A 15,224-nucleotide genomic window follows, 5' to 3' on the forward strand; every position below is an offset into this window, starting at 1 on the left:
GTAATACACCAAGTGATGTAAATATGGCACCTACTAGAATTGCAGGGTGTTTAGTATCAACTCTTGATTACGTGTTTGTCAATAGTAATGGGCTCAGCTACATCCAAGATATGGGAATAGTCCTCCGAGAAGAGAGTGAACACATGCCACTCTGTACCCTTTTGGCAATCCCTTTAGGTAACAGAACTCTGAGTGAATATAAAAATAATGGCCAATTGTACTTAAACGACAGACACAATAGAATAAAATGGAATCCTAAGAATTTAGATACCGCTCACCTGCTAGTAAAGACTACCAAAATGAATAGTAGAAACATACTCTGCTGATCAACAGGATAGCAATTTGCGGGTATCACAATTTTCTATTATGATGGAAACTGTTAGTAAACAGGTGCAACAGTCTCGTGTATATACATCTTCTCTTGAGAGATCTAATAATAGTACCCCATGACAGACATTATAAAGTTAAGATGATCACACACGAGAAAAAGAAAATGCGTCGCACCATTACAATAGCAGTAACCGATATTCAGGCAGGATTAACTGTTGGCCATGTCTCTGCCAGTGTAAAAGCCATAAAAAATAGATCTCGTCGCTGGCTGAGACAATATAAGCGAGTCTGTGAGATCAAAAGATGGCAACAGATTGCTGAAATAGTTTGATCCAAAAATTTGTCAAGAGTATGGGCGATACTAAGAAGTGCCGAAAAAAGGGATATAATGATAAACTGTATATTTGAAGAGAGGAGGTGTGCCCACAATAATGCCACCTTGAGACAAATTGAAAGTGAAGGTAAAATCTTCCCATGGCCATCTGAATCATGGATTTGTAAATCCTCTATACTGGATATTATTGTTATCATAGAGCGACTTAACAATTCTCGTGCTCCGGGACCCGATGGCACTTAGAACAAAGGGACATAGAAGACTGATGGATTGCTATCTGGCAAGGGTTTAGAAAACCTGGATTTGCAACAAATTGTTAAAATTGGAAACAGAACTATGGGCCACTGCCCTCCACATGTTGTTTGATGAAATTAGTAAAACTAGAATCATTCCAAAGTCATGGAAGGACAGCCACATTCTGACAATCTAAAAAAAGGGTCCCTGGGATGACCCCGCTAATTTCAGGATGTTAGCTATGCTCGATGTCCCTTCTAAAAAATACTTGCACGGGTGCTGCTATTGGAGTTAAATGAGTGGATCTTGAGTAACAACATTTTGCCCTTAAATCAGATTGGGTTTCGAAAACAAGCCAGCACTACCCATAATTTAATAGTGTTAACATCAGCCATAGAATATTCTTGGAAATTCAGAAATTCAAATGTCTACTGTTCCTTTATAGACTTCTCGGCAGCGATCGATTCGGTATTGTGGAAATGATTATGGCAAAAGCTACACTTGTGGAAAATCCCAAATTGCTTCCTAATGTTGATGCTTCTATATTCGGATACCTCTGTATGCATCCGATTGTATGCCGTGAGGAAACTGTAATTGGATGCCAACCAGGTGTGGGGATAAGCAGGGCTGCATAGTGGCGGCAAGCCTGTTTAACCTATACCTGGCAAATATGCAACAAGTATTTGAGAATTTGATAGCAAATCCGGTAAATGTAGGCAATTGTGTTGTGGGGTGGTTAGCCTATGTGGACGATTTGTTGATCCATTATACACCATCAGGCCTGCAGAGGATGCTGAATGCGTTGGCTGTTTATGCAGACATTAATGGTCTAAATATTAACATAGAAAAGAGTAAAATCATGGTTTTCCCTGTTAAGCCTATGTGGCTGTGATGTGCAAGCCTATGTGGCTGTGGTTTGCGTGCAAAATTCCTTAAGTCCTATGATAACTCTTGATATTAACAATATAGACAATTTGTGGGAAAATGTTATGCAAGGGGACGATATCAATCTCTTTTTATGGTCACATTTTATCTTTGTATAGTTGATATTTTAAAATGTTTATCTTGATGTGTTAATAATAACCTGTTTATTTTATGATGTGATGAATATGTCCCCCTTTTTAGTCGGGATGAATTTTATTGGAGAGGAATTTATAGTTTATCTTGTATTTTTGGAGTATGCCTTGTGTTTCATGAATGTTTGTTTTTAATGTTGTATAGGTATATTAATAAACGGATCAATTAACTAAATCTAAAGAATCACAACACCGACCACTAAGGAACGCAACATACCATGAAAACTAACAGGACCAGGCGAAAGACAAACAGGAGAAGGAATGGTTCCCAGTGGCTGCGAGGATTTAGTTCAAAACCCTCTGCATTGTACAGAAGGCCTTCTGGGGTCTGGGGCCACAATACCTTCAACTCTCTCTTCTTAAATATCTTCCTTCTTGAGCTCTTCGCTCATCTGCCTCCAACTCCCTCAGGGTCAGTCGCTTCTCCAAGCAATGAGTCGGTGGCAGATCACTCTCTTCGGCAGGGGCCTCTCTCTGGAACAGCCTTCCTGCCTCCCTGAAACTTGAGGAGAACCATCTCCGGTTACGGAAACACCTCAAAAACTTCCTATTTGCTTCTGCTTTCTCTCCTCCCCTCCCTTGCTGAATTACTGACTGAAATTGAACAGGTTACCTGGCCACCCTCTTCTGATCTCTGGCCCTGGCCCCGTCAATTGCCCACCTGCACTGCCTCCCTGGCAACCCCTGCACTTGGGGACCATTTTTCTGTATCCCTTCAGCCCCCCTACCAGCACTTATGTCTGCACTTCCTTGCACTTGCCACTAACTGGCTGTTTATTTGTCTTTTTTTTATCTTATTTATTCCACTTTCCCCATGTACTGCACTTTCCCCTCTCCCTTCCCCCGTGCACTTTTCCTTTCCCCCTCACCATGCACTTGCGCGATCTGAATGACACCTGGCCTAGTAGGATCTTTGTCTGTCCTCCCTTGTTCCCCCCGCCCCTTTGCCTCCTTGTGCCTTGAAACACTATATGTATAGGCGCATTATAAATATCATTTCATCATATCATATAAGCCAAATGGAATCACACCACATAATCACAACTGCGGAACACACCACCACAAGCACAGTCGACAAGAGAACAAACGCCACAAGAAGAGAAAAGTTTATACCCAACACCATACCTCATGACCAACCACTCACCGGAACAAGTCAATCCGACCAACGAGGCGAGACGTACCAACAACATAACAGAGCCGTGCAGAAAAAGAACAGAAACGCACAGAAGGAATACTAACACAATACTCCATACATCACAAAAACATTAGGACACCTCCTTGAACTAAAACAAAATATAGAAGAGGAACCTGAAGAAAACAAGAACCCAATACTTAACCTAGCAGACCTACTTACCAACAACACAGATTCGACTGAACCACCATCTCACACAGAGCAACAGGGGAGCAAACCCATGCAGCAATCACAAGACTAAACCGATATCAAAAAAACTAAACCATGCCACAAAAAATCAACTGCAACCTAATCAACGCAAGATCAATGTCAAAATATGCCACAGAAATATACGACCTGCTCTGCGACTACGGTATCGACGTCCTATTCATCACAGATGGTTTGATGACAACTACAAAAATCACACTCACAGCTGCCTACCCAACGTGCACACAGTTAAAAAGAAAATGAAAAAAAAAAGGAGGTCTTGCAATAGCATTCAAGAAACACCTGAAAATAAAAGCAGACAAACCAATAAACAACAAAAAACTGTAAATCCATGATCCTTCACTTACAATAAACCCAAAAACAAACAAAAAATTCATACTGATTTACAGACCACCGACATACAACGCAACATTGTTTTTGTTTGTTTGTGCATTTATATAGCGCTACGAACCCTCAGGTATCTGAGCGCTGATTATTTCCCAGTGTGTGGTGCTCATTTATCGGCCTCGGAAGGATGAAAGGCGGAGTTTGGCCCTGCCGGGATTCGAACCTGTGTCAACAGGCTCTGAACGGATGTCAAAGCGAGCGCTCTACTCGCTGTGCTATCTGACAACTACAGAAGCCATCACCAACATAGTCATCCAACATGAACATCTGATAATCCTCAGAGACTTCAACATCAGGTTTGAAGAAGAAAACGCGGACTCACAAAAACCGATAATCAAGCAACTAAAAGCCATGAAACTACGACAATTGGAGCAACACACACAGCGGGACACAACGCAATCTTCACCAACATAAATCTTATCACCACTGTACCACCAATTCAGATACTCTGTAGCGATCACCTCGTCATTCCATTTGTGATCATGCTACCAACTAAAGCAGCCAACCAGCCCAATGAACAACTATCACAAAAAGAAACTGGGAGGCCGTCAAAGCGAGCAACTTAATACAACAACTTGAACTCACAAAACCAACTACCATTAACTTGCAAGAAGCTGACCACAACAGAAAAACATAACGACTTTATAAATAGATTGCCGAAACCATTGCTCAGAACCAGGATAAAGAACAACAAGAAGCACAAACTAGAATGGAGGAAAGAATACCACCAAAGAAAGAGTCCAATTCCAATGACGAATCCGATCTTACAAAAAAGAAATTCAACAGTCCAAAAAGGACTAGGATAACAGAATCACCAAAGCTGGCAACACCCAAAAAGAATTGTTCAGCATCATAAAGGAAGTGAGGATCCCAACGGGATGCAACAACACTCTGCTATCTTCACAGAAACTATGCAACGACCCAATGGACCATTATTTCTTTTTTTTAATTAAATTAAATTTAAAAAAGCAAACAAAAAACTCAGCGACATCCATTAATTCATACAAATCAGACCCGTCACCCTAAACACACAACCATCCCCGTCAAACGAGGAACCACAGCACGAACTCCAAAGCTTCCCATAAATATCAGTGGAGACATTTGTCAAGCTGGTAAGACATAGCAACAATGCAGGCTCCAACAATGGAGCACTGTCCCCCAGACATCTACAAATCCATCCTCATACAGGGCACACCATTGGAATACTACAGAAACCTCTTGAACCTGTTACTTGCAATAGGGAAAAGTACTGCGATCATTCAAATCAGCGCACATCAAACCACTCCTTAAAGACACGACAGGAGACATGGAAGACCTTTCCAACTACAGACCTATTCAAAGACATTCCCTACCCAGCACAACTGCTAGAAACCTACGTCTACAATCTAACACAAGAACACATAGAAAAACACCAGTTGCTGGACCAGGCACAAGTCGGCTTTAGACCCGCGAAAGGAACAGAAACAGCACTCTATTTGGGATGACCTAAAGACAAACGCATACTCCAACACAAACTCTGCCCTGATACTGCGCGACCTCTCCGCAGCGTTCGACAGACTCAGCCACAACATCCTCATCAAGAGAATAGAAGAAATAGGAATAACAGATTTAGCCCTACTCTGGATGAAATCATTCCTCGCACACAGAACAGAACCAGTCTGGCCAAAACCCTTCAAATCCACTCCACAGGACACCGACTGTGGATTACACTAAGGATCATCCCTATCACCACTGTTCAACCTTTTTTCATTTTTGTACATTTGTAGCAGCGCACAAACCCCACAGCTATCTAGGCGGTAGTTGCGAAGGAGGCACTAGGTAGAGATGGAAAAAGCTACATGAGAGTCACATCTTAGTCGAATAGCAAAGTTTTCAAGTGTTTCCTGAAGACATGGAACGATGGTTCATTTTGCAGGTAAGGAGGTAGTTTGTTCCAGAGCGCTGAGGCATGGGAAAGGAAACTGGCGCACCCTGCTCTTCTGTTGAAGCGAGGAGTGAGGAGGCGGTGTTTGTAGGTGGGCCTGGTGGGTCTGGTAAACACATTTCTTCTGATGGCGTCCGTGAGGTACTGGGGAGCCTTCTTGGCAATGCATTAGGTGATAGAAAGTGTTTTGAATTTAATTCTGTCCTTAACTGGAAGCCAGTGGGCTAATTTTCTGGCTTCCGAGATGTGGGCATGTCTTTCAATCTCTAGTGCTGCCGTAGAGCATTGTTTTGGATGGTTTGGAGTTTGTGCAGCCATCTATCTGGCTCCACTAATCAAGGTCATCAAAAAAAAAAACTCACATGCTACAACTACACAGACGAAACACAAATCATCTATAAAATTGAAGATACACATGAAGAACACAGCGCTGGGAGAATGTCTCAAAGAACTCTACGACTGGATGAACACAAGCAGCCTAATGAACACAAGCAGCCTAAAACGTTAAAAAACAATGTACATAACGCATAGGGCAAATGAAGGCCAGGGAGCAGAATTCCTACAAAAGAAAATAACCGTTTACAAACCAACATCTGCCTGAAACCAAAACCATACACAAGGAAGAAAAAAAAAACTTGGGGGTTCCTCTTTCTCTCACCTGGCAGCGAAAATTTGGAACACCCGCCCAAAAGACATAGAAATATAAAAGGGCCACCTAAAATTCAGCAAACTACACAAAACCTGGCTCTTCACCACAGAATCAGACGGAACCAACTGAAAAGCCAAAAAAAAAAAAAAAAAGATAAATCACCAGGGCTCAGCCCTCCCAAGCCAAACTCCTTCGCTGGGCAAGGCCCAAGGTACAGGGAGTGTAGCTGGTGACGAAGGAGCATTAATTACTAACTAGCACCAGACAGTACTGGGAGCGCTTAGAATTCGTAGGGAGGGGACCGTGCATTAGGAGCTCAGGGAAGCGATGCCAGGCAGAGCCCACTTACGACCAAAGAGCAACCCACAACCTTAGCAATCTCGACCCTGGTTGGGGGAGGCCCTCACCACCTTCCCGGCAACAGAACACTAGACAGCCACAGAGATAGGAGACCGCCTCGTGCAGAACCAGACGAATGAACTACAGGAGGAATGCTCCAGCAGACAGCAAGGCCAAAGATACTGAATGCTCCAGCAGACAGCAAGGCCAAAGACACCAACAGACTCCTAAAAGAACGAGGTAACCCCACTAACCTAGCTGAAAAAATTCAAATATCCGCACACACCTCTCAAACCCTAAACAAACACATCCACTCTTGCACTGCAAACCGTAAGCACTTCACTAAACCAACAACAAAATAAACCACACAGTCTTGCACATTAGACTGGCCCAGAAAATCTCACCCAGCCAATTAGTGCCCTCCGGGATGACAGTCTTAAAGTGATGCATTCTGATGTCAACTGTAGGACATGCAAGGACCAGGTGTTTAAGAGTTTCTAGGGTGGTTGTACTGCCACAAAGTCTGCAGTATAGACGATGCAACCCCTCAGCTGCCCAACACCCTACACGTTCTAGAGTGGGTAGTTAGTTTAGCCGAAAACGCATATAGAGGCTGCTTGCCTTATTAAAGGGAAAGCGATAGACATCATTTGGTATGTCCTGCCTTTTCCTTGGGAATTTGGCATATTCTTTATAGGTCCCATAGGAGTCCAATTGGTCCATGGTGTTTGACCAATCCAACCTTTGTGTGCCTCGTTCACGACACTGTGCTGTGGTGACCTCTGCATTGGAGTAAAGGTCACGGTAGAGCCCTGTGGCCCCCGCTGCTGTTCGCCTGAGCCGGTGCTCGTGCGACACATTCCTTGCGCTGTGTGCAGTGGTCTGGGATTGAGACCTGTCCTGCGCTCTCGGAAGCAGCTTACCTCACGGCGCTGTAGAACGAACATGCTCAGCTTTTATTGCATTTGGATGCAATACTGGTATTCAGGCTGCCTCTAGGCACTGTGAGAATTGAGTGATTAGAGTCTTAGTGTGAAATGTATTGATTTTGTAGCAATCTAAAATACACCATCATTGTGTGCTGCAGCGTGCACGGCATAGTGACTATCTGCACATAGGGTCTCAAGCTATACAGAGGGCCACAGCTATTCTCTATTGTTCCCGTTAGCCCATTCTGTGGGACCCACTCCCCTTATCTCCAGCTTAAACCCAGTGAACTTCTTGTGAACTGTTTCGAAAGTGGGGGTCTGTTGAACAGCCGGGTGCAATTTCATTACAGTCAGAGGCACCAACCGTTAACCCTTCAATAACATGGACGTGATTGGAACTGCTACTGAGTAGAAAGCTGGATGGATATTGTTCTAGGCGGTAACTGTTAGAGGAGAGCATGTTTATCCCGCCAAGGTCCTGAACTATTGAAGATCAGGAGAAACATGAGAGAATCCCCTTATTGCACTGCCAGCTACAGCTACAGTGAAACTTTGAAGAGCGCTGAGAGACTGTGACCTTGAAATAACCATCAAATATGCTTTCATTAATGAGGTCTCTTTACTCGTACTCCGGAGTAGTGTTATCTCTCCTGAGTTGCCTTCCTCCCTCTGATGCTGGAGCAGCAAATACCTTTTTCGGTAACTGTGCAACGTTGTGCCGCTGGTTCGCCTGTGCCTTTCTTGCTGCCTGGCTGCCTGTAGGACATCGCTGCCAAAGCACTCCTCCGTGAAGCCTACCTACCGGAAGACAAGAACCTAAGGCCTTCACCTGCTGCATCTGTCCCATTGGAAGGAGGGCCAGGCTGGCCGTTGAGGCCCTGAAGAGTCCAGAAAAGACACTGTGTGCTCCTATCGGCATCTGTCTGCTGCGAGGCTGCCTGGTGAGTTTGCTGTGCTTTGTGCAGTTCTCTGTTCTCTCTGCTCTCTTTCTTTACATCTCTCTGCTCTCTCCTTCCATGGTGCTCTCCATCTCACCTATTTACTCTAACTGCTACTCTATCCTCTTTGTCGCTCCCTCCCCAGACCTATAGACTCCACATATGGTCTCTGTCCTCTCTTCTTTCTCCTTGTTCACCCATTAATGGAGGCACGAGATGGGAAATACTATTGGCGGGCATCTCATTCTCCAGGTGCATCATTAATGTCTATCATAATGGCACTGTCATGGCCCAGGGTTCTCAGCCCAACCGTCTCCTTCTTGAAAGGCGTCTTCTTTCTCTCATCAACTTCCTCCCTTCTGCCACTTCTCCGGCGCTCCCCACCCCCGCCCCTTCTCCCCCTCTGATGGGCATACCACTTTCCATTACCTCCCTAGTGTAAAGACTGGAGGGGGGTGTCTGTACTCCTGCTCTCTATATGGTAGAGGAGAGGCACAGAGGACCCCAGCCAAGATTCTCTATTTGGTAAACGTGGGCGAGCAATCAAGGCCTAGCTTCTCAGGAGGTGATGCGCGCTGGTTCTTAAGTGCAGTGTAGTCCCCAAGCACCCACAAAGGAATCTCCACACACTGTATTAGTCAAAACACAGTCTTTATATAATTAAGGTTCAATGTTATATACACAATCACAATAACTCACTTTGTGCTCAGTTAATCTACAATGGCTAATATATGCAGTTCTAAGTGGTACCACAATTATTATCAGATTTCATTAAAGTGCATCAACTGTACTCTGGTCAAATGTCTCACAAATCAATGAATAAAGGTAACCAACAATAAACATAGGAGGAAAGCAGTTGGTTAGAACAATTGGCAGAATACTGGCCCCTACCACTAGACAGTTCTGTGTGGAGATACCCCCTACCCCCCAACTGGGCAACATATAAAATAAAGATATACTACAAGCCCAATCCATATATTGTTCAATGAGTCCTATTCCCTTCTACAATGTTTCTACACCCCAATGGACCTGTAATTGAGCGGCTCCCTTTAAAGCAGGAGCCACGGATCGTCGAGATCCCTCGAAGTGAACTCGGCATTGAGGCGGCAGCTTCGGTCCTGGCGGTGCTCGTCTACGACAGTTTGAAGACGTCCTGCAAGGAAGAGGTGTGCTGGGCACCTCGATGTCAAAAGTTCAGGACCACAAAGAGTTTGTGAAGAACTTTGGCCCAGCAAGGGCGTCGAGTCGTCCTGTGTCTCTGCGGTCTTTGGGTGGCGGGAAACCCACCGGCGGATGCTCCTCAGCGCATCAATGGCCTGGCCTTCGACGGCGGAATAAGGCGGTCTGCGGTGCAGACGAGCGCGTCCGGGAATCAAATTCCTTAATCTATGGAGCGTGCTGCTCTGGTCATCCATGGCACGGAGTCAAGCGGTCCCCGTTTCTGGGCAACACGGCTTCGACGGGCCTCTATGAGTTATAGCAAACCTGTGAACCCTGGTCAAAGACGGTGGACGGAATGTCCGGTGCTTATCTTCATTCTCCTCGGTGGTCCCAGTCTACAGCCTGTCGAGGGTCTTACTTCCAGGGAGCTTCGGCGAAGGTTAGAGGTGCTCCATGGTCCCTCGGAGCACGGGAAGAGGGCGCCTAACCAGGTCCTCTCTTGGATCAGTCTCAACGTCACGGTGGCTTTCAGATTGCGGTGAAGATAACAGCAGTCAACCTTCTTCTTCGGGCTCGGCTTTGAGATCAAGCGTCAGTTTCAACTTCAGCTTCTGAATGAATTCTAGCAGCAAGAGGCCCCCAGGTATACTGTTGATCTCCCATTCATTCTGCTAGGTTACACTCGGGCAACCAATCACTCAGAAGGGCATTCAGCAGTCAGTCAGTCAATCAGGCATAGACAATCAGGCACACAGTGCATTCAGGCCATTCCCCTCCCTCTCAGGCACTCACAACAAGGAATGTGTATTGGGACAAGTACCCAGCCATTCAACACTACACACTGCTCATACCAGTTTCGGGAAGGGCTGTCTCAGTCATTGCGTTTCATACTAGAAACCAGACATCCACAACAAGAAGTGCATATTGTTCACACACTCCATTCACCCAGGTCCCACCCACAGGGTGTACCCACAACATATAGTCACTGGGAAGGCTCCAGCCAGTCTGGCCTGGACCTCACCACAATACCAATATGGAACTTCACCCAGCAGCCAGTCAGGGGGAAGGGACAGAGTCAGGGCTTCACAGGACTTTGGGAAAACAAGGTAACATGCAATAGAAAGCAAGAGGCCACATGGGCCATCTTGTTTCCCATCAGAATCAACTGATTCCAATGGCAGGGCCTGGGTATCCCAAAATGGAGGATACTCCGAGCACCTGTAAAATTCAGCATGGAGCTGCAACCAGCCCATACCCTGCTCTGTAGGCCAGAAACAGGTGCCCAAAAATATACACTAGGGGCACAGGGTTGTACCCCCACCCATGGGTACCATAAGGTTATCCCATGGTTCTGTACACCAAACCAAAAATAAGAACACCAAACCAAAAATAAGAAGAGCTGCACTGCCAGGAGTCCCACATGGACTCCTGGGCAGAACACAAATGAAAAAGCACTACAGGACAAGGACAGGGAGGCCCTGTCCCTCCAATATATTTCCAGCATCACACCTGGTCCACCTAGCTACCCTCATCTCTCGCTCTGCCATCAAACACGCTTCTGATATCAGTCTTCTTCTCGAAGACTTTGACCTCGATGTTCTTGCCCTCACTGAGACGTGGTTCACTGCCAGCTCTGTCACTGCTTTTGACACATGCCTGCCTGGGGGTTACAAGATCCTCTCCAAGTTCAGGCCTAACCGGTCTGCAGGTGGACAGGCCTTTATCTTCCATGACTGGATCCCTGCCACCATCATTCCCACTGCATTGTCTGCAGGCTCGGCGTCTCTGCTAACCTTTCGCTGACTCTCGCCACCATCTACAGGACCCCTGGCCTGGTCATCCTCTTCGAGTGGTCTGACCGCACATCTTCCCTTCTTGCCTCTACCTCCAAACTTCCCCTCCTCAGTGACTTCAATATTCACCTTGACACCTCCGAGATGGCCACTGGACTATTAGGCAGCCTATGCAATGTTCTTTACCTCACCATTCAGCCCTCCGGTCCGAAGCACTCTGCCGGACATAACTCGGATGCTCTCATCCCCAGAGACATTCCTATCGCCAACCTTCTTACTACTCCCCTCTCCTGGTCTGACCATTCCCTCCCGTCTTCTCATCTTGATCTCCTAGGTCCCCCCGATCAGCCTCTGCCTGCACTGCCCGTCTCCTTCTCGGTCATTCGACCGATGAAGCGAGTGTCGGTTGCTGCCTTTGTGGCCACCTTCATTCCCCCATCCCACTCCTGCCATGGACTCCCACACCGACTCTGCCCTTGCAAATCTTCACTTTTCTATCACCAGCACCCTGGATATCCCTGCCCCTGTCATGAGCATCCGAATTAAGTCTGGCTCCAAGTGCAACACCTGGTATGATTCCGACCTAGCCAAATGCAGAGTGGCTGGCATCAGACTCATCCTGACAAACTGGCTTGTCGCCTGCTCCAAAGGCAATACAGACTCTCCATTCGCTCGAAGAAGATGGCTCACATCCAAGCCCACATCTCTAGCACCAATAGAAAATCTGGCAAACTGTTTAAAATCTGCAAGGAACTTGCCAATCCGTCTGCAGTCTCCACATCTCCCCTGCTACCCCTGACCCCCTGTACCTCTCTGGCCTCCCACTTCCTTTCTAAAACCTAGGATACACTGTCCTCACTATCCTCTACCCCCCTCCTCCTCCTTCCCCAGCTGTCATACCTCCCTCGATTCCCTCTCCCCTTCCACACTTCCCTCCTCGTTCTCTCCCATTGCACCGGATGAGGTCTCTAGACTAGTCCTCTCTATGAAAGTCTCCTCCAAACAGCTGCTCCCCTGCTCCTCCAAACTATCAAGGACAACATCGGCTCCTTTGTGCCTTCCCTGGTCGATTTCTGAACCACGCCTTCCCTCTACCCCTTAAGCACTCCCTTGTGCATCCCCTCCTTAAAAAGCCCTCTTTGGACCCTTCCTGCCCTGCTATCGCCCCATCTCTATTACCCCCTTTTTGGGCAAACTCCTGGAGAAGCGTGCCATCTCCCATCTGATATAAGATACTGAATCTATCGGCTCTCTCCACAACCACCAGTCTGGCTTCAGAGCTGCCAGAGGTACAGAAACTGCTCTACTGAACACCCCGTGATGACTTGCTCTCTAATCTGGGCTCCAACTTTCCTTCCGTTCTTATCCTCCTGGATCTTTCCTCCTCCTTCAACACGGTCAATCATGCCACTTGGACATATCGGATCCATGGCATCTTGGCCTGGCACTGGACTGGTTGACATTCCTCTCTAACCAACCTTCCCAGGTTCAACTGGGCTATTTGCTCTCCCCCATCACACTCTCCACCTGCAGCGTCCCTCAAGGCTCTATCGTCTCACCGTGGCTTTTCAACATCTACCTTGCCCATTTGACCTCTTCATTCTCTACTAACAGTGTTATACAGACGACACAAAGCTCTCCTTCAAGCTTCCCTCCCCTTCCTTCTCCCTCATCCCTGACTGTCTGACTGCCATTCAGTAATGGTGCTCTGCCAATGATCTCTGCCTTATTGTCAGTAAGAGCAAGATCCTCTTCATTGGGACCACAGCTCGTTCGTTCGTTCCTTCCTTCCTTCCTTCCCTTCCCTTCCATCCCTTCCCTTCCTTTCCTTTCCTTCCCTCTCTTCCTTTCCTTCCTTCCCTTCCATTCCCTCCCTTCCTTCCTTCCCTCCCTCCCTCCCTCCCTCCCTCTTTGGGTACCCTCACTCACCCTCTTGTGAGACAAAACACCTTGGGGTCATCTTTGATTCCGCCCTCTTCTTCTCTCATCACATCACAGACCTTGCCATGAAGGCCCACTATCAGCTACACCTCCTCAAAGGTAATCTCCTTTCCCTCTCCTTCCCCCAGAAACTCAATGTCTCCAGAGCCCTGTGCTCTCTAGGCTTGACTATTCTAACAGCCTCTTCCTCAATCTTCATTCATTCTCCCTTCAACTAATCCAGAATAGGACTGAGAAATTCATTCTTGGCCTCAAGCCCAGGGACCACATCTCTCCCTCATTTCTCTCCACTGGCTTCCGGTTGCTGCTAGGATCAAACTCAAGACCCTCTGCATCACCCACAAGGCGTTCTGGGGCCTTGGACCCAGCTATATCCAACTCTCTCTCCCAAAATACCATAGTGGCATTGTGAACTCTGTCGAAGGAACTGCTCATGTCGACTGAAGCCATGTAGGTCGTTCCAGTCGAGCCATTTTTAACAGCTGCCAGAAGATGGGTCATGATGGTGGCATTTAGAGCAGTGCCAATGCAGGGCCTAAATCCTACCTGATAGCGTGTAATGATGCCCAAGTGTATTAGTTGTTAAGGCCTTTCAGTAGAAGGGATGAGAAGATTGTACTTGTTGCGTCTAGAAGAGCCATCGGCCTGTAGTTACCAGGATCAGTGGCGTCTCCTCTTTTAAATCAGGGATTATAATAGACCCCCCCCCCAACATATTGGAGGTAAAAGGGGAGTATTAAAGATTGATTTGAAAAGTTTCCCCAGTGGGAGAACTCATGTGTCTGGCTCACTCTTGATCAATGCTGGAGCCAGGCCATCCGGGCCTGGCGCCGTAGTCGCCCTCATCTTGGTAATAACCCATAAAAGGCCCTCTTCAATCCAAGGACAACATCCCATGACTGCAGGGTCTATGATGGTGTGATCTATGTGAATATCCCTGTTCGGTTTGGAAAACATTTGCCTGATAATAGGCCATCCAAGATTCAGCCGGAATGGGACATAAGTCATGCTTTGATAATCCCACCCTATTGTTGATGGGTGCCCAAAAATCTGCTCTATTGCTGAATGTTTCTTGAGGTGTTTTGATTATCGTTGATATCCAACTGGATTTCAAGTGATTTCAAGTAATTTTTATATCTCTGAAGAATGTTCTTTTTTCTAAGCCTATGGATATCAATGGAATAGTGATCGTTAGTTTGCTCAACTGTTTCCCTCTTTGCATTAACCATTCTTATATCAAAATAATGGTTTGATTTAAGGCCAAAAGGCTTACCCTTTTTCGTGATTTCCATTAGACAATGTGACACAGCGAATTGGGATAACGTAAACATTTTGGTATTTATCCTGCCTGATAGTTGTGTTTTTAATGGCGTTTTTCAGTACACACGTTTAATCATAGGTTGCACTTGTATATACTTTCAAACTCCAATACAAAATGGACATCTTATGCATCAGGACGATTGGCAAACCCCACACACTATTTTTTTTTTTTTAGGAACCCCATTTAAGAAAATAATTCTCCATCCTCCTTCATGCTACGGAGTGGATAATTGACATCAAAGAGACGCTGTGAATGTTGAAACCCATGAACAGACAAGTGATGATTACCTCAACAAACTCAATAAAATGAGTATCTTGTTTGGTCTAATTACAAGTACCAAAGGGCACATATTAGTAGAGCTCAATTTGGGTGCATTGCACTGGGTGAGCTTTTAGCTAAGAAATCAGGTAGGAATCTTAATTCAAAATGTCTTAAGTGCCAGACTGGATTTGAGGACTTGGCACATTTT

General features: G+C 46.2%; 1 protein-coding gene across 6 annotated transcripts in view; it reads right to left on the reverse strand.

Moving 5' to 3' along the window:
- Positions 1-15,224, reverse strand: part of LRRC42 (leucine rich repeat containing 42) — a 300,779-nt gene that overhangs the window by 231,608 nt on the left and 53,947 nt on the right. The gene's annotated exons all lie outside the window — the stretch shown is intronic.

This window comes from Ambystoma mexicanum, chromosome 1q (assembly GCF_040938575.1).
Source record: "Ambystoma mexicanum isolate Mex_15411 chromosome 1q, UKY_AmexF1_1, whole genome shotgun sequence".
In the NCBI taxonomy this organism is placed as follows: Eukaryota; Metazoa; Chordata; class Amphibia; order Caudata; family Ambystomatidae; genus Ambystoma; species Ambystoma mexicanum.